The sequence below is a fragment of the Monodon monoceros genome, unplaced genomic scaffold, assembly GCF_005190385.1.
Source record: "Monodon monoceros isolate NGI ecotype Baffin Bay Population unplaced genomic scaffold, NGI_Narwhal_1 Super_Scaffold_21, whole genome shotgun sequence".
Taxonomy (NCBI): Eukaryota; Metazoa; Chordata; class Mammalia; order Artiodactyla; family Monodontidae; genus Monodon; species Monodon monoceros.
Window position 1 is genome coordinate 31,299,709 of NW_021703778.1, and position 22,791 is coordinate 31,322,499.

The 22,791-nt window shown below is 45.1% G+C and overlaps 1 protein-coding gene across 1 annotated transcript in view; it reads right to left on the minus strand.

The window, feature by feature from the left end:
- Nucleotides 1-22,791, minus strand: part of APBA2 (amyloid beta precursor protein binding family A member 2) — a 154,172-nt gene that overhangs the window by 79,858 nt on the left and 51,523 nt on the right. The window contains exon 2 of the mRNA XM_029238011.1: nucleotides 21,938-21,991. The gene's annotated coding sequence lies outside the window, so the exon portion shown is untranslated. The remainder of the gene's footprint in view (nucleotides 1-21,937; nucleotides 21,992-22,791) is intronic.

The following is a 22,791-nucleotide window of genomic DNA, read 5'->3' on the forward strand; positions in this document are numbered from 1 at the left end:
AGGAAGATCCCGAGTGCTGCAACTGAGTGCTGCACAGTCAAATTAATTAATTAATTTAAAAAGAACTCCCATTAGCATAATATCCCAAGTTCCTGATGAGCCCTTTTAAAAAATATATTTATTTATTTATTTCTGTGGCTGTGTCGGGTCTTAGTTGCAGCATGCGAACTCTTTAGTAGCAGCGTGCAGGATCTAGTTCCCTGACCAGGGATTGAACCCAGGCCCCCTGCATTGGGAGCTCGGAGTCTTATCCACTGACCACCAGGGAGGTACCATGAGTCCTTTTCTTACAAAATGTATTCCTGGCATGATAAGCTCTCCCACTGATAATGCTGTCCAGGGTCTGGGTCCTAAGTTATTTCCATCTGCCCCTCCTCCCCTTATGATCCACCAGCAAACCAAACTGGTGAGTGCAGATCCCAGGGTGGCAGCCAGGCACAAGACAGGAGGGGCGCCACCCACTAGCAGTTGGGGTCGTCACCCCAGGAGATCTGGGGACAGTCTGTCTTTTAAAATGGGAAAATCTCATCTACTAAAGAGACTGTAAAAGACACAAGTGAGGGACCTCACTCATCTTCCAGGGTCCTCGCTCACTGTAATTGGCCTTAATGGCATCCAGTTAAGGGATAAGACAACGTGACAGCTGATTCTTCGACAGCACGACTCTCATCTCTCTCTCTAGTCGCGCTCGGAAACAGACATCCTGGGCCAAGCAATATATTTCACCTTCTTTTCCCTTAACAGTAAGAGTCACATAAACATCAGCGAGACAGACAGGGCTGTTCTTCAGGCATGAATCCTTGAACACCAAACGTGGCTTAGTTTCATTTTTTTAATTGAAGTATAGTTGATTTACAATGTTGTGTGAATGTCTGCTGTACAGCAAAGTGACTCACTTATTCATATATATATACATTCTTTTTCAGATTCTTTTCCATTATGGTTTATCCCAGGATACTGAATATAGTTCCCTGTGCTATACAGTAGGACTTTGTTGTTTATCCATTCTGTATTTTAATGCAACCTCCTTGGAAGCCAAAACGGTCGGCCAAGAGGTTGAAAACAAGCAGAAAGTGGTGGTTACCAGGCAACAGGACTAAGCAGAGCTTTCCCCCAATCTTAGGAGGCTGGGAAAACAAGAAATTATAGCTTAGAGCTACTAAAGCAGTGAGAACTTGAGGTGCCAAATTTCTGGAGAAAAGGGAAACAGAGTCTGAATTTGGATATATTAAAGAAGGGTGGGGCTTCCCTGGTGGCGCAGTGGTTGGGAGTCCGCCTGCCGATGCCAGGGACGCGGGTTTGTGCCCCGGTCCGGGAGGATCCCAAGTGCCGCGGAGTGGCTGAGCCCGTGAGCCATGGCCGCTGGGCCTGTGCGTCCAGAGCCTGTGCTCCGCGACGGGAGAGGCCGCCGCAGTGAGCGGCCCACGTACCAAAAAAAAAAAAAAAAAAAAAAAAAAAAAAAGGTTGAAAGTTGAAACAATCTGAACAATAAATAAAATAGTACTGCATAACCCGAAGTATAAAATAAATATCCCTGAGTTCGTATGATGTAAACAATAAACTAGGGAGAAGAGGAGAATCTCCCGTGCAGAATTCCTCCATATGTTAATACTTTGTGCAGACACTGCCTCATGGAGATGGAGCATAACTCCCAGGTGATCAAGGTTAATGTCAACAGTGGTCAGTTGCACCCTGATTTAATATGAGGAGAATGGCAGTCTTCCCCATGCAGTCTCCTGACCAAAAGCCCATAAGCCCTGTCTAACCAGGAGAAAAATATCAGACAAACCTAAATTGAACAATAGTCTATAAAACACCTGATCGGTACTCCTCAACTGTCAACGTCATCAAAAACAAGGTAAATCTAAGAAGCTACCACAGTCTAAAAGCACCTAAAGAGATGTGAAGATTAAGTTTAATGTGGTATCTTAAATGGAATCCTGGGACAGAAAAAGGACATTAAGTAAAAACTAAGAAAATTTGAATGAAATTTGGAATGTGGTTAATAATAATGTATTGATACTGTTTCATTGCTTGCTACAAATGTACCATGTGAATGTAAGATGTTAGCAACAGGGCAAAGTCAGTGCAGGATATATGGGCACTCTCCCTACTATCTTTTCAACTTCTCTGTAAATCTAAAACTATTCTAAAGTAAAAAATTTACTTAAAAAAAGAAAGTTGGTGTAGTTATATTACTATTTAGACAAAGTAGGCTTTAGGAAAAGAGGCATTATTAAAGGAAAAAAGAAAAAACTCATGATAAAAAAGGGCAACCTGCTAGGAATAAATTGTAAATTTAAATTCTAAGTGTATATGTACTTAGTTATATACTCTCAAACTTTATAAGGGGAGAAAAAAACCGAATCGCAAAAAGACAAATCTGAAATCACACTGGGATACTTTTTTAACACACTTCTCTCAGTAAATGATTTATAACAAGCAGACAAAACTCAGAATGGAATTAGAAGGTCTGAACACCATAGTTACCAAAAATTTCCTCATTAACAGAGAAAAATTACCGCACTGAGGAACTACACACAAGTGCACATAGAAAACTTTGTCAAAATTAATCATATGGTAGACAAGTCCAAAACAAATCTAAACAAATTTCAAAATGTTAAAATCACAAAGAATATGTTTCTGACTACAGTGTAATTACGCTAGAAATAAATAACAAAAATATAATTAGAAAATATGCAGACGTTTGGAAATGAACCACTTCAAAATAACCCACATATACAACATAATAGATAGAACACAAAAGAACATAAATACAAAAATTAAAAACATTTTGTACTGGGCTTCCCTGGTGGCGCAGCGGTTGAGAGTCTGCCTGCCGATGCTGGGGGCGCGGGTTCATACCCCGGTCCGGGAGGATCCCGAGTGCCACAGAACGGCTGGGCCCGTGGGCCATGGCCGCTGGGCCTGTGCGTCCGGAGCCTATGCTCCGCAACGGGAGAGGCGGCAGCAGTGGGAGGCACGTGTACCACAAAAGAAACCAAACAAAACAAAAACATTTTGTACTGGTTAATAATGGAAATACAACATGTCAAAAAATAGTGTTACGTATTCATATTCATAGCTGGACTATTCACAATATCCAAAAGGGAAACAACCCAAACGTCCATCGATGGATAAATGGATAAAGAAAATGTGTCATATCCTTACAACGGAATATTATTCAGCCTTAAAAAGGAAGGAAATTCTAACCCAAGCTACAATATGGATGAACTTTGAGGACATCATGCTAAGTGAGATAAGTTAATCACTAAAGAACAAATACTGTACAATTTCACTCATATGGGGCATCTAAAATAGTCAAATTCATAGAAACAGAAAGAATGGTGGTTGCCGGTGGCTGGGATAAGGGGGAAAAGGGGAGCTATTTTTTAATGGGTATAGAGTTTCAGGTCTGCAAGATGAAAAAGTCCTAGAGATAAGTTTCCCAACATGTGAAGACAGTTTATACTGTTGAACTGTACACTTAAAAATGGTTAAGATGGTAAATTTTAATGTTATGTGTTTTTTACCACAATTTTTTTTTAAAGTAGATTACTGTTAAAGCAGGCTTACAAGGAAATTTACAACCTTAAATTCCTTTACTAGCAAACAAGAAATGCTGGAAAAATAAATAATCTAGATATCCATTTACTCTCAAGTACTTTGAAAACAACAGCAAATTAAACCCAAATAAAGATAAAGGAAGGAAATAAGAAATATAAGGGCAGGAAAAAAAAACAACAGAAAACAAATGTACAGTAGAGAAAAATCAACAAACCCAATTGTTGACTATTGAGTGGGGGGATTAAATATGTAAATCACTAGCAAGACTGATAAAAGGTGATGGGACTTTCCTGGTGGTCCAGTGGTTAAGAATTCAGCTTCTGGGGTTTCCCTGGTGGCACAGTGGTTAAGAATCCGCCTGCCAATGCAGGGGACATGGGTTCGAGCCCTGGTCCGGAAATATCCCACACGCTGCACAGCAACTAAGCCTGTGCACCTCTACTGAGTCTGCACTCTAGAGCTCACGTGCCACAACTACTGAGCCCACCTGCCACAACTACTGAAGCCCATGCGTCTAGAGCCCATGCTCTGCAAGAAGAGAAGCCACTGCAATGAGAAGCCCGTGCACCGCAACAAAGAGTAGACCTTGCTTGCCACAACCAGAGAAAGCCCACGCACAACAAAGACCCAAAGCAGCCAAAAATAAAAATAAAAAATAAGTTAAAAAAAAAAAAAGAATACGCCTTCCAATGCAGGGGACGTGGGTTTGACCCCTGGTCAGGGAACTAAGATCGCACATGTTGCGGGGCAACTAAGCCTGCATGCCGCAACTACTGAGCCCATGTACCACAACTAGAGAGAGAAGCCCGCGTGCTGCAACAAAGAGCCCAAGTACTGCAATGAAGATGCCGCGTGCCGCAACTAAGACCTGACAGAGCCAAAAATCAAATAAATAAATAAATAAATACTGATAAAAGGTGAGGGAGAGGGAAAGTACACAGATTACAGTATCAGAAATGAAAAGGTGGATATCACTTGTAAAATATAATAATGGATATTATGAACAACTTAACACTAATAATTGTGACAATTTTTACAAAATGAACAAATTACTGAAACACAATTTAGCAAAACTGACACTAGAAGAAAGAAGATGTCCAAGTTGTCATGTATCTACTAAAGAAATTGAATCTGTAATTTAAAATTCTCTTTCCTCTTCTCAAATAACTTCAGACCCCAGTGGCTTCCCAATTGAATTCTTCCAAATACGGAAGCAAAACCAAAAACGAAAACAAACAGCAACAACAAAACACCAGTATTACCCAAAATCTTCCAGGGAACATAAAAAGAGGACACTTTAAATGGCCACCAAATACCTTGATATCAAAACCTGACCTTGAAATATGGTCAGGTTTTATATGAAAACAAAATTAAAGGCAAATCACTTTTAAACACAGTTGCAAAGAAGCTATAAAAATTATCAAATCAAACAAGTTATATATAAAAATTAAGTCATATGACAATTCAGTTGAATTTAGTCCAGAATGCAAGGATGGTTTAACATTAAAAAAATCCATCATATAACTGAACATATTACTGAAATAAAAGGAAAATATTCTATGACTATTTAATGAGATGCAGAAAAAGTATTTGATAAATTCAACACCCACTCATGATAAAAACTTGCAGCAAACTAAAAATAAAAGGGAATGTTCTGACTCATATAGAGTATTCACCAAAAAGCTGACAGAAATTAGCATAACTTAAAGTAAGATACTGAAAGATCTGCCCCTAAGTGGGGAATCACTGAAGTGGGGTTTGCAATTAGTGCAAAGAGGGAAAAATACACTCTCATTATTCATAGTCAACATGATTATGCCTCTGAAAAATGTAAAAGAACCTGCAAATTAATTATTAGAATAACTGAATTTAACAAAGTTGCTGGATCCAAGGAAAATATATAAGAAACAATCATGTTTATACACACTCATGAAAAGCAATTACAATAGAAAAAAAAAATTTAAATACCACTTATAATAGCAACAACAGGAAATACTAAAACAATACTCAAATATCCTGGAAGAAATCTAACAAAAGATGTATATTCAAAACTACAAAATGTATCAAGAGAAATTAAAATAGAACAAAAGAGAGGGAAATTACATGTTCATGTATGGGAAGACCTAATATTATAAAGATTTCACCTCCCTCTGAATAGATCTATGATTCAAAGGACTCACATCAAAATCTCAACAGGGTTCTATGTGCAAATGTCTACATGGAAATTGACAGAAAGATTCCAAATTTTATACGGAAATGCAAAGAACCAAACAAAGCAGGAGAATCTTGAATAACAAAACTGAAGAACTTAAAATCAGCAGAAGTAACACTTATTATAAAAGCACAGTAATTAAAGTATTGTGGTATTGGTACCAGGACAGACAAACAGTGGAAATGAATAGAAACTCACGTACATACAGTAATTTCATTTACAAAAAAGTGACACTGAAGTGTGCTGTGATCATGCCATGGAGGGTGGAATCTATCTCCCCACCTAAAATCGGTTCAGATGTAGAGACTGTTGACACCACACACATATCAACATATGAACTAAAAACACAGTTACCATATGATCCTGCAATCCCATTCCAGGACATATATCCAGAGAATACTCAAATTTGACAAGATACATGCACCCCAATGTTCATAGCAGCATTATTTACAAAAGCCAAGACATGGAAGCAACCTAAATGTCCATTGACAGATGAATGGATAAAGAAGATGTAAGATATATATATTCTATTCTATTCTATATTATATATATTATAGAATATTACTCAGCCATGAAAAAGAATGAAATAATGCCACTTGCAGCAACATGGATAGACACAGAGATTGTCATATTAAGTGAAGCAAGTCAGACAGAGAAAGACAAATAAGATATCACTTATATGTGGAATCTCAAAAAAAATGATACAAATGATACAAAACAGACCCACAGACATAGAAAACAAACTTATTGTTACCAAAGAGGAAACAGGGGCAGGGGATAAATTAGGAATTTGGGATTAACATATACACACTGCTATATATAAAATAGATAACAAACAAGGACCTACTATATAGCACAGGGAACTACACTCAATATTTTGTAATAACCTATAAGGGAAAAGAATCTGAAAAAGAATATATATATAAAACTGAATCACTGGGCTGTACACCTGAAACTAACATGACACTGTAAGTCAATTATACTTCAACTTTTACAAAAAAGAAGGTATGAAGAGATTAATTACTTACATACTGGTCTTTCTGGGGAGAATGTGGCAGGAACAAAAGCCTGTCCAAAAACGGTGTGAGTGGCTTGACAGAAAGTGGGATTGAGTGCCCTGGTGGTTAGGGAGTGAGGCCATGGAAGAGTTTGCACACAGGGGCTGAGGCTTCTGTGGTTTGAACCTCCCACCAGCAGCACACAAGGTTGTGGGCAAGCTTTGTTATCAGCTTGCCCAGATGTAGGGCAGAAGGAAAGGGAGGAGATGGGGTTTGAGAGCTGCCAGTAGGCAAACACCAGATATGGAATCAGACCTTTATTAGAGAGAGCAGTGGGGTAATTAATGGTGCCAGATTAACCAGGTACCCATTAGGAGGAAAATGAATCGGGACATCTACCTCACACCACACATAAAAAATGGACTCCAGGTGGATTGTAGACCTAAAAGGGAAAGTTCAAACAATAAAGCTTCTAGAAGCTAACATAGGAGAATGTCTTCATGCTTTGGGGGTACAAATAGATTCCATAAACAGAGCACAAAAAGCAATTATCTTAAAGGCAAAGATTCATAAGCTACTCCTCTTTATCGAAAGATACCTCTGAAGGAGAGAAACAGTGTGAGAAAACATTTGCATTTCATACATACATCCAACAAAGGTGTCAAGTATCGAACACATAAAGAATCCTACACAGCACAAAGATAAAGAAAACCCAACAGGAAAACGAGCAAAAGACAGGAGCTTCGCAAAAGAAGACATCCAAAAGAACAATAAAAATATTCAAAAAAGGGTACTGAAATTAGTCTTCAGTCAAATGCAAATGAAAACCAAAGAATCCCACTCTACATCCACCAGAATTAAAATTAAGATGACTGACAACCCAGTGATTAGCAAGGATGCGGAACAAATGAAACTCTTAGCCTTGCTGGTGTGAGTGTATTTGTTCCAACCACTTGGGAAATCTGATTGGTAGTGCTCACTAAAATATAAACATAGTCCATATCCTATGATCCACCAATTCCATCCCTGGCAGATACACAACAGAAATGCAACCAGATGCACACCAAACGTATAAGGATGTTCTCAGCAACAACGATGACCAAAAACTGGGAAAGATCCAAATGTCCAGCAAAAGCAGAATGGATACATTTTTATATATTTATACAATGTAAAACTATCTGACAGTGACAATCAGGGAACTACTGCACATGCAACAACTATGAATGATTGTCGTTGAGTGAAAGAAGATACCACAAAGGAGTACATGTGGTAGAAATTCATTTATGAAAACTGCAAAAATTAGCAAAAATATTTGGTGATAGGATTCAGTTCCCTTTGGGTATTGGAGGTTGTGGCTTGGAGGGGACACTGGGGTGGGGGCGGTTCTTGAGTTCTGGTGATGCTTTACCTCTTCGTCTGGGTGGTAGTTACACAGATGTGTTCAGTTTGAGAAAATTCATGGCAGTAAACACTTAGAATGTTTGTACTTTTCTGTCTGTTATATTTCAACTAAAGAGCTTATTTAAAAAAAAAATGTTCTATATATAAAACAGATAAACCACAAGGACCTACTGTACAGCACAGGGAACTACAGTCGATATCTTGGAATAACCTATAATGAAAAGGAATATGAAAAAGAATATATATATATTTATATATGGCTGAATCACTTTGCTGTACACCTGAAACTAACACAACGCTGTAAATCAACTATATTTCAATAAATAAATTTAAAAAATAAAAACATGTTCTGAAGGGCAGAAAACTAGCCTCCAGTATGACAGACACTAGGGAACAATCTCTTCACAGAAACTGTACCATACTGTAATACAGCTTTTTTTGTCCTGAAATTGCAAATGGAATAAAATCTACTAGTGCCTACTTTTTAAAATATGTTACGGCCTATAACATGCACACTACACAATTCAAAACAAACGCTTTAAAAAGGTGAATCTCCAAAGCCTCCCCCTCCCCACTTTCAGTCATTTCTGTTAATAAGTCCAGTTGGTCGTTACAGGGTGTGGACCGTCATAGTGAAGGAGGGGACACAATCGGGATGAGACTAGAGAAGGCACCATATTATGGGCAGGGGCAGGTCTTTCAAGGTTTTTCTTCAGATTCCACCTGGGGCTCTGCCTGCTGCCCTAACTTCTGTGGGTCAGGCTTCCCAGTGCCTGCTCTAGAGCCCCTGGTGCACTGCGGGGTGAAGGGCACTTGGGGAGGGTCCCCAGGCTGGGTCACTTTAGGTAGCCCAGCATCTGGTAGGAGGATCAGCCAGCTTTCCCAACACATGCACGCACAGGCATACACAGAGACATACACACAGAGACACACACAACACACATATGCACATACATACACGCAGAGACATACATACACACACATACACACGTACACACAGAGACATATACACACAAATACACACACACACACAGAGACATACACACATACACAAACACACTCCATCCTGGTAAAACCACCCTAGAGAGCAGCCTCCCACCTGGGCAAGACTGGAAGAAGGACAGAGACAGTGACAATGACATTTGGGGGAGATAAACAGGAGAGCCTGGAAACCAAGTCCCAGAATGGTGGGAAGGCGGAAACTCAGCGTGGAGAATAACCCTATAGGGAGAACCTATGTGCGCTCAGTGCCTCCTTGGTTGGCCCCATAGTAAGAGTCAGTGTTTACCAGATAGGTGCTGTGTCTCTTTCTCTTTTGTTTTTTAATTGTGGTCAAATAAACACTACATAAAACTTACCATCTAGACCACTGTTACGCATATACTTCATTAAGTACATTCACACTGCTATACTACCATCACCCCCATCCATCCCCCATCTTGCAAAACTGAACCCTGTACTCCTTAAGTACTCCTCATTGCCCCCCACCCCAAGTCCTTTATTGGATGAGAGAACAAAGAAGCTTCACATCACAAAGCAATTTTCCATCAAAGCAGGAGGGCTGGGCCTCAGGGGCTCTCTGGGTATCCTCCTGCCTTGGAGGAGTGACAATGACCTTGGGCAACCACAGCTGCAGGAGGTGGGATGCCTCCGGGTCCACCGGGGAGGCATGATGCATGCTCCCCTCACTACGCTGTGCCCAGCAGAGCCCAGCTCAGCTCTGCGTGTCTAAGACCTCATGTCCACGAGCCTATCTTCCTCTCTGGAAAGCAGGAATCAGGACATCTATCTTCAGAGTTGAAGGAGCTCTGATTCAGCCTGCTTCTACGGCTGTCTGGCACAGGGCAGAAGGGGGATGCTACTGCTGCTTCTGGATCAGCTGGGGAGGCGGGGGGAGGGAGGAATGAGCTGGCAGAGAGAAGGGAAATCACAGGCAAAGGGGGCCTGCCTCCCAGGCTGCCCTGTGCCCACACAGAACCTCACGGAGGAACAGAGGCCAGCGGGGCTTGCAGAGCCCGACAGAGTCCTTGCGATGAACTTGGGCACAGCCAGGATGCTGCAAACTCCAGCCCAGCTTGCATACCCACTCCAGCCCCCCAGAGGCTTGAGGGAAGGGAAGGAAGTTAGGATTTATCTCTAAGCTAATCGGTCTCCAAAGCTGTTTGATTTTTCTGATGTGAAATCTCACGGCATCAGAGGAGAGAGTTAATTTTCTTTGGCAACTGCCAGGTCTCAGCCTGGAACAGCTCCCGAGCTCTCCCACCACACTCTGGGCTGCAGGACCCAAAGCGGGGCTGGCAAGACAGAGTAGCGACAAAAAAACCAGACAAACATCCCAAGGAGCACCGCTTTTCCTCAGCCAGGACTTGGGGAAGCCGCACAGATATGCCAGCACTGTCATGGCTGAAAATAATGTTGGGGGTCGTCCTTGGGGATGACTCTCAGAATCGACCTAAGATGAACCATATCCACTGTCCCAAAGCACAGTGGCCATGACTGGAGATATTCGTTCAAAAGATTAACGCAGGTGCCAGATGTATTTCCATCACGGGGATTCCTTTCTGCTATCCCAAGCTTAACTCTGCCTCCCAGAGAGAAGACAGTCACAGCTGGAAATGCCTGGATTCTTCTCCCTCCAGAAAATCAGAAGCTTTCTCCACCAGCACCCAAGCCCCTCGCCCTCCTGGCTGCAACCTCACACCTACCTCTTCTCCCCACATCCCTGACCCACACCCAACATCCATTTTCCATCCTCACCGAAAAATACCTTGTTCCCTCTGTTCACACCCTTGCTCCTCTCCCCCGCTGCTTGGACAGTTTTCATGCAAAAGAAAAAGACTACATACACTTTGTCTTTTAAAATCCCCCTCTTGGGACCTCCCTGTTGGCGCAGTGGTTAAGAATCTGCCTGCCAGTGCAGGGGACACGGGTTCGAGTCCTGGTCCGGGAAGATTCCACATGCCGCGGAGCAACTAAGCCCATGCATCACAACTACTGAGCCTGCACTCTAGAGCCCATGAGCCACAACTACTGAGTCCAAGAGCCACAACTACTGAAGCCCGTGCGCCTAGAGCCTGTGCTCCGCAACAAGAGAAGCCACTGCTCTGAGAAGCCCGCGCACCACAAGGAAGAGCAGCTCCCGCTCGCCGCAACTAGAGAAAGCCCGCGCCCAGCAACGAAGACCCAACACAGCCAAAAATAAATAAATAAATTTGTAAAAGCCTCCTCTGTCTCCCACCTGCCACCACCCGGCCATGGCCACTGAGAGTCCCGAGCCCATCCCTCCTGGTTTCTGCCCACTTTCAGGCCTCTGCGGCTCCTCACCAAGTCCACCCCCAACCACGGTCTGACTCCCTGCTTCCACCCACCCCTCAAAAGTGCCTCCATCCCTCCTGAAGCGGGGATCCAACAATTCTTTCCCACCTCAAAGAAGTTCTTCTCTCTCCTAAGTTCCCACCTCTTGCCCCCCGCCAACCACTCCCTCTCTGGGAGGGACCCTCCCAACACTCTTCCCCCAGGGTCTCCCCTTGGGCCCCTCCTCCACCCCACAGCCTTCAATGCATCATCTCTCCCCAGGGCCACACGAGGCATCACCAGGGCTCAGGGCTTCACCCCTGCACCCCACTTCCACATTCATCTCTGGCATCAGCCCCCTGGTGAAGCCCTGCCTGACGTTCTGCATGTCCGCCTAAACAGGACAGTCTGGGGCTTCCCTGGTGGCGCAGCGGTTGAGAGTCCGCCTGCCGATGCAGAGGACGCGGGTTCATGCCCCGGTCCGGGAAGATCCCACATGACGCGGAGCGGCTGGGCCCGTGAGCCATGGCCGCTGAACCTGCGCGTCCGGAGCCTGTGCTCCGCAACGGGAGAGGCCGCAACAGTGAGAGGCCAGCGTACCGCAAAAAACAAAACAAAACAAAAAACAACAACAACAACAAAAAAAACAGGACTGTCTGGCCCCTGCTACCTCATCCTCTGGCTCCTGCGTCAGGGACCCCCCCCCACCCCGTCCTGCCCCGCCTCCCTCCTTCTCTCTTCCAGGAAAGCACACTCACCTTTCGAGATGTGCGGTCAAGACTCACCTCCTTCTGCACAACCGACTACACTGACAGGCCACCTTCCCCCAGGGTCCACTCGTCACCTCCCTTAACACTCAGGGTGCACGGCCGCCGAAGCACTGGACACATCACCCGGAGGCTGATCACCAAAGCGGAGGTCAGGTGTTCCCTTTCACACCTCCTAGGAGGACCTCGCCAGGAGCTGAGTCTCAGATCTGAGCCCTGAGGCCAGGACACGGTCGACGACTTGGCCTTTCTTGTGAATGAGGGTCTCTGCCACAGACGGGCACAGGCAGGAGTGGCGGGGGCACTTCCAAGGACTAACCTTCACCTTGACAGCCCCCCTGAAGGGCTGGCATGCCACCCCCATTTTTCCCTACAGATGTGTAAACCGACTGAAGGAGATCACGTGACTGGTCCAAGATGAGTCTGCAGTAACCACAGACTGTATGAAAACACAACTCTTTGCAGGACAATCTGTCACAATGGGGGAGACCCCAGCTGTGTTGCTCGGGGAGACTTCAGGAATGTCTCCATAAACATAAACGCCGTTTATCAAGCAGTCCAAGACCAAGCTAGGGTGTAAGAACTGTTCTGACTTCAAGTAGCATTTCCTGGTGGATCTAGAAGCACGTATGGTAAAAATAAGTTTGGAAAATGATGTGTTAAGTGAATTAAATGAGTTGCTTTCTTGCAGGACTTGTCAAGGCCTTTAATACGGCACTCTGGGACCCAAGAGGGGGCGGGACACACAGTGTGTCCCAGCCCGACCTGAATGTGGGCTGCTATTTTCGGGACCATCTCCTGGGACTCCACAGAGCACAGCTGGAGGAGACCAATGTACACACTCATGTAATTAATTAGAACTGGATATAATTAACTGGATCTGAATATCATTAATAAAAAATTACATACAGAAATGGCTAACTTCCTTTCATTTAATCACACGAATTATGTTGGGCTCAACAGAGTGGCAGCTCGGAGTGCTATTTTCTTGACACATTTTTCATTTTTTAAAAAAGGTGTTGATGAAATTTTTCTCTCCTAACATGCAACTTAAAAAAAAAAAAAATGGTGTCAGAGCAGACGTTTCCAAGTACTTGAGAACATATACACAAAGGCTGGAAAGCAGATCAGAATGGCTGCTCTTTGCTTCCTCCAAGGAAGGAAATGACAGCAGTGGGGAGCTTTTATGTGCTACTCCCTCCCCATCTGTGATGTGGTTCATTCTCACGACCACGCCCCCAAACCATGAGTCCCCACTTGACAGATGAGGAAAACGAGCTTCTGAAAGTGTGAGAAATCAGAGCTACACAGCGATCACAGGTTTCCTGAGCATCGACGATCCATGGTGGACACGGTGAAGGGTCAGAACAAGTGGGTGAACAAGCCCACAAAGAGATCAGCGTTCAGGCAGGAGAGCACAGGGCAGGCTTAAATGTGGCTTAAATGTCCAACTGAAGCTTCTGAAAAGGGAGCCTGTGAGCCCTGTCCATCGAGATGGACAGAAGCACATAGAAAAGAGAGCCAGAAAGAGCGCCGAAAAGACCACCTGCATGGACGCTGCTGTTGAAGGAACCCATGCACAGACCACTGTGCAAAGCCCGGCTCACTCAGCTGAGACATGGAAACAACCCATGTCCACCGACAGATATGGGATAGAGACAATGCAGTCTACACAGACAATGGAACAGGACCCAGCCTTTAAAAAGAAGGAGACCTTACCATTTGCAACAACACGGAGGGATCTGGAAGACATTATGCTAAGTGAAATACATCAGTCAGAGAAGGATGGAGCCTGCATTATTCCTCTTATGTGGGGCATCTGAAACAGTCAGTCAATGAAACAGTCAATGGGACAGAGGTAGACAATAAAATGGGGGGGAGTGGAGGGGGGTATAAAGTGTCAAGTTTGCGAGATGAATCAGCTCTAGAGAGATACCACACAGCACAGTGCCTAGTTAACAGTAAGGGGTGCTATGCTCCTAAAAAAAATTTTTAAGAAGGTAGATCTCATGTGAAGTGTTTTTACTACAAAACAAACAAAAAAACAAAGGGATACAAGGAAACCTTCGGACACAATGGGTATGTTTATTGCCTGGATGGTGGTGATGGTCACACAAGTGGATACAGCTGTCCAAACTCAGCAAGATGTATACATGAATGACGTGCAGGTTTTTGGTAGACCAGTTATACCTCGATAAAGCTGGGGGAGAAAAAAGAAGTCCTGAGCACTTCAATGAAGAGAGGAATCAGAACTGCGTGTAAAATGGTCAGCCCAGGAAGTCAGCAATTACAGTGAGTTAGAGGATTATTAGCCAATGCAAAGGAGCAAGACAGCCCTGCCAGAGGGACACAGGAGCAGTGTGGCGCACACACACGATGTAAGCAGTTCTTTGCAGGAAACCACCTTTAGCAGGAAGCCCCTTTCCTTGTCACTTTAGCAGAGCTATACTGTCGCTGACCTTAAACCAGGCATCCCCAGGCTCTACTCATCTCCGGCCCAAGCACACCTTTCAAATCTTTTGACCACACAATACCTTGAGTAACTTGTCAGTTCTTTCCGTAGATCAAAGACGTAGAAATGAAGAATAAGGAATTAACAGATGACCAGATCTCTTCCCTAGCTTCCCCTTCAGTAATCACGTGAACAAACTGTGTGAACAAGTTGGCATCTAAAGAAAGATCACGAGGACTGACAAGCCTGCACACAGCGGGGAGGGCGACAAGTCTGACCCCCCCATCTCCATGATTAACTGAGATTACTTCCCCTTTTTCCTCTTTAAAAACTTTCGTGGCCAAGCAGAATCTTCGGAGGTGGTTTCTGGGGGACACTGAATCCACCATCTCCCCAGATTGCCGGCATTCTGATTAAAGACAACGTTCTTTTTCTACCAACATTTGTGAGTCTGATTTTGTAAGCGGAGAGCAGTCAGACCCCATTCAATTACGCTGACGTGTTCAACAGAACCTCTTCTTTTATCAACTTTTCAAACACAAGAGAAGCAGGGGTAGAGAGCAAGCTCACCAACAGCCATGAACACACTGTTCAGGCTTGAAAACCTTATCACCTTCTTCTTATTATTATTGGCCCACTTTTTTCAATTATGTTGTTTTTTCCTTATTGATCTGAAAGAGTTCTTTTTTTTTTTTTTTGCGTTACGCGGGCCTCTCACTGTTGCGGCCTCTCCCGTTGCGGAGCACAGGCTCCGGACACGCAGGCTCAGCGGCCATGGCTCACGGGCCCAGCCGCCCCGCGACACGTGGGATCTTCCCGGACCGGGGCACGAACCCGTGTCCCCTGCATCGGCAGACGGACTCTCAACCACTGCGCCACCAGGGAAGCCCTGAAAGAGTTCTTTATACAGACAGAATACCAATCTCTTACAGAGAATGCATCACAGGTATTTATTCCAGCTAGTAGTTTGCTTTAAACTTTACTGCCCCTTCTCTTAAAGAAGTTGCCAATATAAATGGTCTTTTATGATGTGTCTGTGCGCAAGTGTATGTCTTACCTTTTCCTACCTCAAGGGCATACAGAAAGTCTCTTCTATGTATTTTAACATCATGCCCTTCCTTCATTTACGTCTTGAGTCCTATTGGCATTGACCTGTGTGTATGCTGTGAGGTAGGGATCTCATTTGCTCTTTTCCCATGTGGCCAACCGCTGTCCTGCATCCTTTCCCACCTGGTCAATAACACATCTCTGCCATCACCTGGGTTCCCAGGCAGGTAAGCATCTTTTACAAGGCTCACTACCCCGTCCACCCATCCGATTCTGTCTCTCCTACTAAGATATCACAAACCTTAACCGTCACTTTCCATCAGGAACCTCACTCCCCCACTCTCATAGCAGCTCCACTTCGTGTTTTCTTTTAATGTCTGGTGACTGGGAATATCTCTGTCTTTCTTAGGATCTTGCGTTTTAGGACCATTCTTGGCCAGATTTTACACAGCACTGGCATGTGTTTGTACTTGGGCAAGGGCATGCTGACATCCTAAGAGCCGGCCATTTTCACAAATGCAACATCTTCTAACTTCATGTAGTTTCTGAGACTTGCCCATGATTTAAACACAGCTTATTAATCTTTCCAACATTCCTTCAGGATGATCACTGAATTTATATAATTATGACTCACGCATTTTACAGATCAAAGCCCTGGTGGATAGATATCATAGCAATAGTGAGGCCTAGAATTTAATTCTCCTGGGGGGGAAAAACTAGAACACAGCCCCCAAATTTTACTATGAGTGGAAGCATATTCACGAAGTTATCCTGTGGAAGGACCGCAGGCACACTCTGAGGGTTAGTATTCTGAAGTTACAGAACGGTTCCCTCGTGGTAGAAAAATAAATATACCCAGGTCTCTTCTCTCCGAAGATCTCTCCTCCCAGAGATGCATTCTGGCAAAACTGTCAGTTAAAAATATCCGTCTCATTGCCACTTTTCTCTCACAGAAGAAATATGCTTTTCTGCAGAGAACCCTGATGAGTATATTCACTTAAATGACGGTCCCGCCACACTGCAGATGGGTGAGTGCAACTGGCAAGAGAGCTTGGCCTCTCATCATTTGCAGCTGATTTTGATACTCTAATGATATTATGGGATGCATAAATATTCCACTAGGTCTTTTCTGGGCTCAGAAGAAGGAAATACCTTATACCCTAGAGGCACAAACAGAACTGCCCCATGGCATCCATCAGAATGCAATGACAATTCCAATTTCGTTAAGAAAACCCTCAAGAAGCCAATTTCATGGCGGAAAGTCCCTAGAAAGCAGATGGAGTGTGGTGGCTGCTAGACCCTGGGTTCCCAGAAGGCCAGAATTTCACCGTCATTTGTGAGACTACTTCTCCATCAGTAACATCTCTGTTAGGGAACCGTTGACCAAAGCCGCCCACCTTGGCGAGGAACGATGATAACCGCTTGCCTGAGTTGTCTCACAACAGGAGGTGCCGATAAAGAACACGGTGCTGCCACGGAAAACTAACGGGGAGAATTCGGGAGTGGCTGAAAGGAAGCAGGAGACGCCAGCCCATAATATGTCCTGACAACCTCCCAGAAACCCTCGCGCTGGAATCCATCTTGACTGAGAGATGCACGCACCACCAGGAAGGACCCTGAGTCAGAGTGATTGGCCAGAGACAAGCCGGAAACTAACCCCATCACCATAAACCTGAGACTGCGAGCCACGTGGAGAGCAGTCCTCCTGGGTTCCCTTACCCTCTGCTCTCTGCCCGGGCGCCCCTTCCCAATAAAGTCTCCTGCTTTGTCAGCACGTGTGTCTCCTCGGACAGTTCATCTGCGAGTGTTAGACAAGAGCCCACTCTTGGGCCCCGGAAGGGGTCACCCTTCCTGCAACACCTTCACAAGCTATCCCTACTGTCAATTATAATAAAAATCTCCTCCCCTTCCAGAATCCCCCAAAATTCTTTAGCATTTTCGCAGCAGAGGGCGGTTGACGCATCTACTCTATTTAAGGCTGAAGTATGTTTACAACTCTAAGTGGAAAATCAAACCGGAAGGAAAAGGCTTTACTGAGAGCACAAAAGTAAATTCACAAGCTTTGAAGACTGACAGCTGAGGAAACGTTCAGAAAAATACTCATTTATTCCTATGCCCAAACCCATTAAAAATCATACAACTCCTCTGAGGTTTCACCCTCCGCTTCCTTGGAGGGGGGCTGATTGTTCTATGTCCCTTAAATGCCTTGTGGCTGTGCCCCGCTCGCACACTCTCAAAGCTGAGATGGGGGAGGGGGCAGGGCACAACCATTAAAAGAATGACAGAGCCGTGGAGGACATGACATAAACCAGTTAGAACCGACTAGGCCCAAGATGGCAGAAGGTTCGACTTCTGGTGGACCTTGGGCCTCGTTATATGCTTATTGTAATACACTAGCTAAATGACACATCCACAGATGCCATGAAAGTTCTGAGGCCGACCATAAAAGGCCGAAAAGTGGGTGGTGGTCTGATTCCTGGAAATCACTGCCCCTTCTTTTCCCACTCGTTAGCTATGAAATTACCCAGCCCATAAAAACTAATCACCCCATATTTCAGGGCCTCTCACCTTCTGAGATGAACCACACTCTGTCTATGGGGTGTGTATCTCTCTAAATAAACCCGCTTTCCCACTTAGTTCCCAGGGCAGAGCCCTCTTGCCTGTCTGCTTGTAGCCTTCACAAGCGTCTTACATTAATAAGTATACTTCTTACCTATCACTTTGCCTCTTGCTGAAGTCTTTCTGCATCGAGACATAAAGAACCTGAGCCTCCTTAAGTCCTGAGACCAGGTGTGCAGTTTCAGCTTGGAAATTGTGGGTTCAAGACCCACCCGAGGTGTGACTGGGTTCAAGTCCCAATCTGAGGTGTGAGGCTTCAAAGCCACCATGGAATCCATCTAGGACATTTGGGACAAGAACGCTCCCCAAATCGACGTGAGGGAATTCCTGCCCAAGCACGACACAGTGATTAGCACCACAGATGCAGGGTAGATGCTGGATTAGCGAGTGGAATAAATGAAGCTGCCTTGCTTTACAAAACAATGATCTCTCAGCAGCTCCAAGTAGCGAGGCCTGTGTTCTTCTGCTACCCCAGGGGCAAAACGTTGGCTTTGAACCATTGTCTAGACACTCCAGTATCCCATCTCCACTGGTGGTCGTCATCATCCTCAGAATTCACACAGAGCTTCCCCGTTGGGGAATGCAGTTTCCCTCTCCTTTGGTTGTCCCAAAGCCACCCTACACACGACACTCTGGACGGCTGCCCGGCGCGGCTCCATGCAACTAGCAAATGCTCCTTCCCACTGTGGATGAAAAATGTTGCCTGCAGTATGAGCAAACAAAGGATGCTGTGGCCATCAAGCCATCGGCCGTTACCATAGCCCCAACTGTGAGCCCTGAGGGAACTTGGGATGAGAAAACACAGGATACTGGCCCCAGAGAGCTGAGGTGCACATCAAAGGAATGATGTCAGTGAGCCCAGACTCTTGCATCTTCCCATACATAGAAAAGCACTGAATTCCTTAACTTGACATATCTGGTTTTCTTTGGTTAAGAGTAATCTTTTGATGTTCCGACTACATGATTTTCTTGCAAAAACTTCTGTATGTCCTGGCTCCCCCTTCCTTGCCTCTTCAGGGCAGTCACTTAGAGCTATCTGAGATGCTGTGCCTGGGCTTGAAGTCCTCAGAAAGTCCGCCAAATGAAACATAATTCTTAACCTTTAGGTTGTGTTTTTTTTTTTTCAGTCGACACCATGGATGCATAAGAACCCATGGAATCCACCAGAAGCTGGGACCTGCTCTGGTCATCATGCTCACAATGCCTGGCTCGGCCTCCTAACCCCTAATGACATTCTCTTCTTCAGACATACTCCAACCCATACACCAGCTTCCCTACTACCCAGCCACAGGGGTGTCTTTGGCCCCAGAAGAAGAGGCCAGCACCTTCAGCCCAGAACCCATATCCTACAAACCTCCCCTGTACCAGGTGCTTGCCTGGCACCTGGCCTACAGACCTGTGCAAATCTGCTCGTACAGGCCCTCCAGGGCAAGAGGAAGCCAAGAGCCCACCGTGGATCAGTGGGATGAGGGCCACAGGACAGCTTCACCCACAGGGTGGCAGCGACTCGGGGCCGCCCCTCACCCCTGGTAAGCTTAAGAGGGCTCTTAGTGGGCTTCCCTGGTGGCGCAGTGGTTAAGAATCCACCTGCCAATGCAGGAGACATGGGTTCAAGCCCAGGTCTGGGAAGATCCCACGTGCCACGGAGCAACTAAGCCCGTGTGCCACAACTACTGAGCCTGTGCTCTAGAGCTCACGAGCCACAACTACTGAGCCTGTGTGCCACAACTACTAAGCCCATGTGCCTAGAGCCTATGCTCCGCAACAAGAGAAGCCACCGCAATGAGAAGCCTGCGCACCACAACAAAGAGTAGCCCCCGCTCGCTGCAACTAAAGAAAAGCCCGTGCGCAGCAATGAGGACCCAATGCAGCCAAAAATTAATTAATTAATTTTTAAAAAGAGTGCTCTTTGTAATCAGAGTTAAAGTCTTCTACTCGGCATCCTGGCATTTCAAAACAGTGGACTTCTCGCAGACCAGTAATAGAGGACTGCACTGTTGGTGATGTGTATCTACTTTCACTCTGAACAGGAATCTGGTGGGAGTTACACAAATAAATCCTGGAATCCACTGAAAGCAGCACTTTTGCCCCTTTCCTGTTTACCCATTTCTGTCCCCCTCAAACCTTAAAAACCTAATTATAGGAATGAGATCATAAAGCAATTGAAACTAACTCCTGACTTAGGCTCTCCTGAACGTGTACCATGCCTTGCCTAACCTGTCAATTTTTTCCTAGATAGAAAGAAGTAAGAATGAAGAATGAAGTAGTTAAAGAATGACTAGCTGGGACCTCCCTTGCAGTCCAGTGGTTAAGACTTCCCCTTCCAATGCAGGGGGTGCAGGTTCCGTCTCTGGTCAGGCAGCTAAGATCCCACAAGCCTCACAGCCAAAAAACCAAAACATAAAACAGAAGCAATATTGTAACAAATTCAATGAAGACTTTAAAAATGGTCCACATCAAAAAGATCTTTTAAAAAAAAGAATAACTAGCCCTCTACCCCCGCAGTAGCCCTGCAGGCAGATCACGTGGGCAAGGCAACATCTGAAGAGTCGCCAGACCACACACAATGGAGAATGATGCAGAACGGATCCTCTTGCCTCAATGATTCACTAAGATTCTTTCCCCCATTTTTCCCTTTAAAAATTGTCCTGGCTGATTAGAATCTTCGGAGTTGGTCTCTGGACATGAGCCCACGATCTCCTCAGATTGCACCTTTCATTTCTACTGACACTTGCCTCTCGAATGATTGGCTTTTGAGTGGTGAGCACCCGAACCGGAGTTTGGTAATACCATGAGGACTGTGGTTTACAGAAGCATAGTATAATGAGGAGGGGATGTCGTGTGTGCACTGGGGAGCCTGGGGGAGGCATCACTTCCGGGCAACTGAGAAATAAAATTCATATTTATGGCAAGACCAGAAAAATCTAAACCAAAAATTTTCTCTGCCCTTTGGCCTCCTCTCTCCCCTCACTGTGCACTGTGTGTCTGCACTGCGCATCGACCAAACCTCCCCCATCACAGAAGTACCTGCTCAAGCATGAAAGGCAACACTCCCCTAGCATCAATGGGACAAGGCCTTAAAAGATAACACTCTTCTTGATCTCGTAAGGGGTCACAATGACGCTTAGATCTGGATCATGTAAACTGTCAATAAGAAGTCATTTGATGTGCAGCCCTCCGTCTCAAGAAACTTATATAACTGTGCCTTGACTTCCAACGGACAGAACAGTTCTCAGAGCTTTCTGAGATGCGCTTCCTGGGTTATAATCCTCAAATTGGGCTTGAACAAAATTTTCCATTTCTTTCTTAGAACGACTGATTAATTTTTCGTGGACACAACGTAAGTGCCCAGCAGTGGGCCCAGGGCTCAACGGCCCTTGACTGTGAATCAGACCCCAGCTTCAGATGCTCTGTGCTCAGATTAGTACTGATTATACAGACCCAGCTCCCCAGGAGGTAAAGAACTAGGACAGCTGCCCAGCCCCACCCGCAGGGCAGCGTCCCTCCAGTAAAACAGCCCCGTTTCACACACGTCAGAAGCAAAACCTCACGCCATGCAAGGTTACCTCTTATTTCTTACCGAAAACTAGCGGTTTGGTAAGGTCCCGAAAACCCTCCTGATGATGAAATCTTTCTGGAATAAAACAGAAGAAAAGAGAGGAATTTACTTTGGTTTCAGAAATGATAAGGGTGCTCCTATAGAGCATAGAAATTTAAATGAGTGAGAGGCTTTGAATACCTGGGAAAGTGAACCGATTATAATTCTAATGAGATGATCAGAAATCACGCCGAAACAAATACTTAAAATGTTTCTTTAGCCATTCATCACACGATTATTGCCTTCACATTGTGTTGGACAAATAAAGCGATGGCTTATGTATCACTCTGGCTGCAGAGACTCTCAGCATTTCAATGAAGCTCCTCAAAGCCCTCATGAATATGTATTTTCCCACAACAAAGCTTGACCCCACTAGTTGGCAGAACCGGTATTCTGGGACACTTTCAGAAGAGGTGGGTGTGCGTGTGGGGACTGCAGGGGGATGAAAAGAGATTAAAGGAGACAGAGAGGAGGCAGACCACCTCTCGTTTCCTCTACCCAGGTTCCCAGCCCACCCTTCCTCCTGGGGGGTGCAGTTTTATAAAGAGAACAGAAAAGAGGACATTGGGTTTCACAGTCCCCTTGAACAGAGGATGCTTTGCAAACTCGGGCTGGAGAGGAAAGCCAGAGTCAAGGGCATCAGGATGGCAAGAGCCATGGGTTGGATCAGGAATTCATGGCGGGGCAGAAGCCCCAGCCCGTCCCTCTGCAGGGACGGGGAGCCCGGGGTAGTGCAAGAGGGTGGGGTTTCCAGGTCTGAAATATCACATCCAAATTCCTTTCCTCCCTCCAATATGGCTGAAGACAGGATAAGTGATAAAGGAATTTCTTGGTTC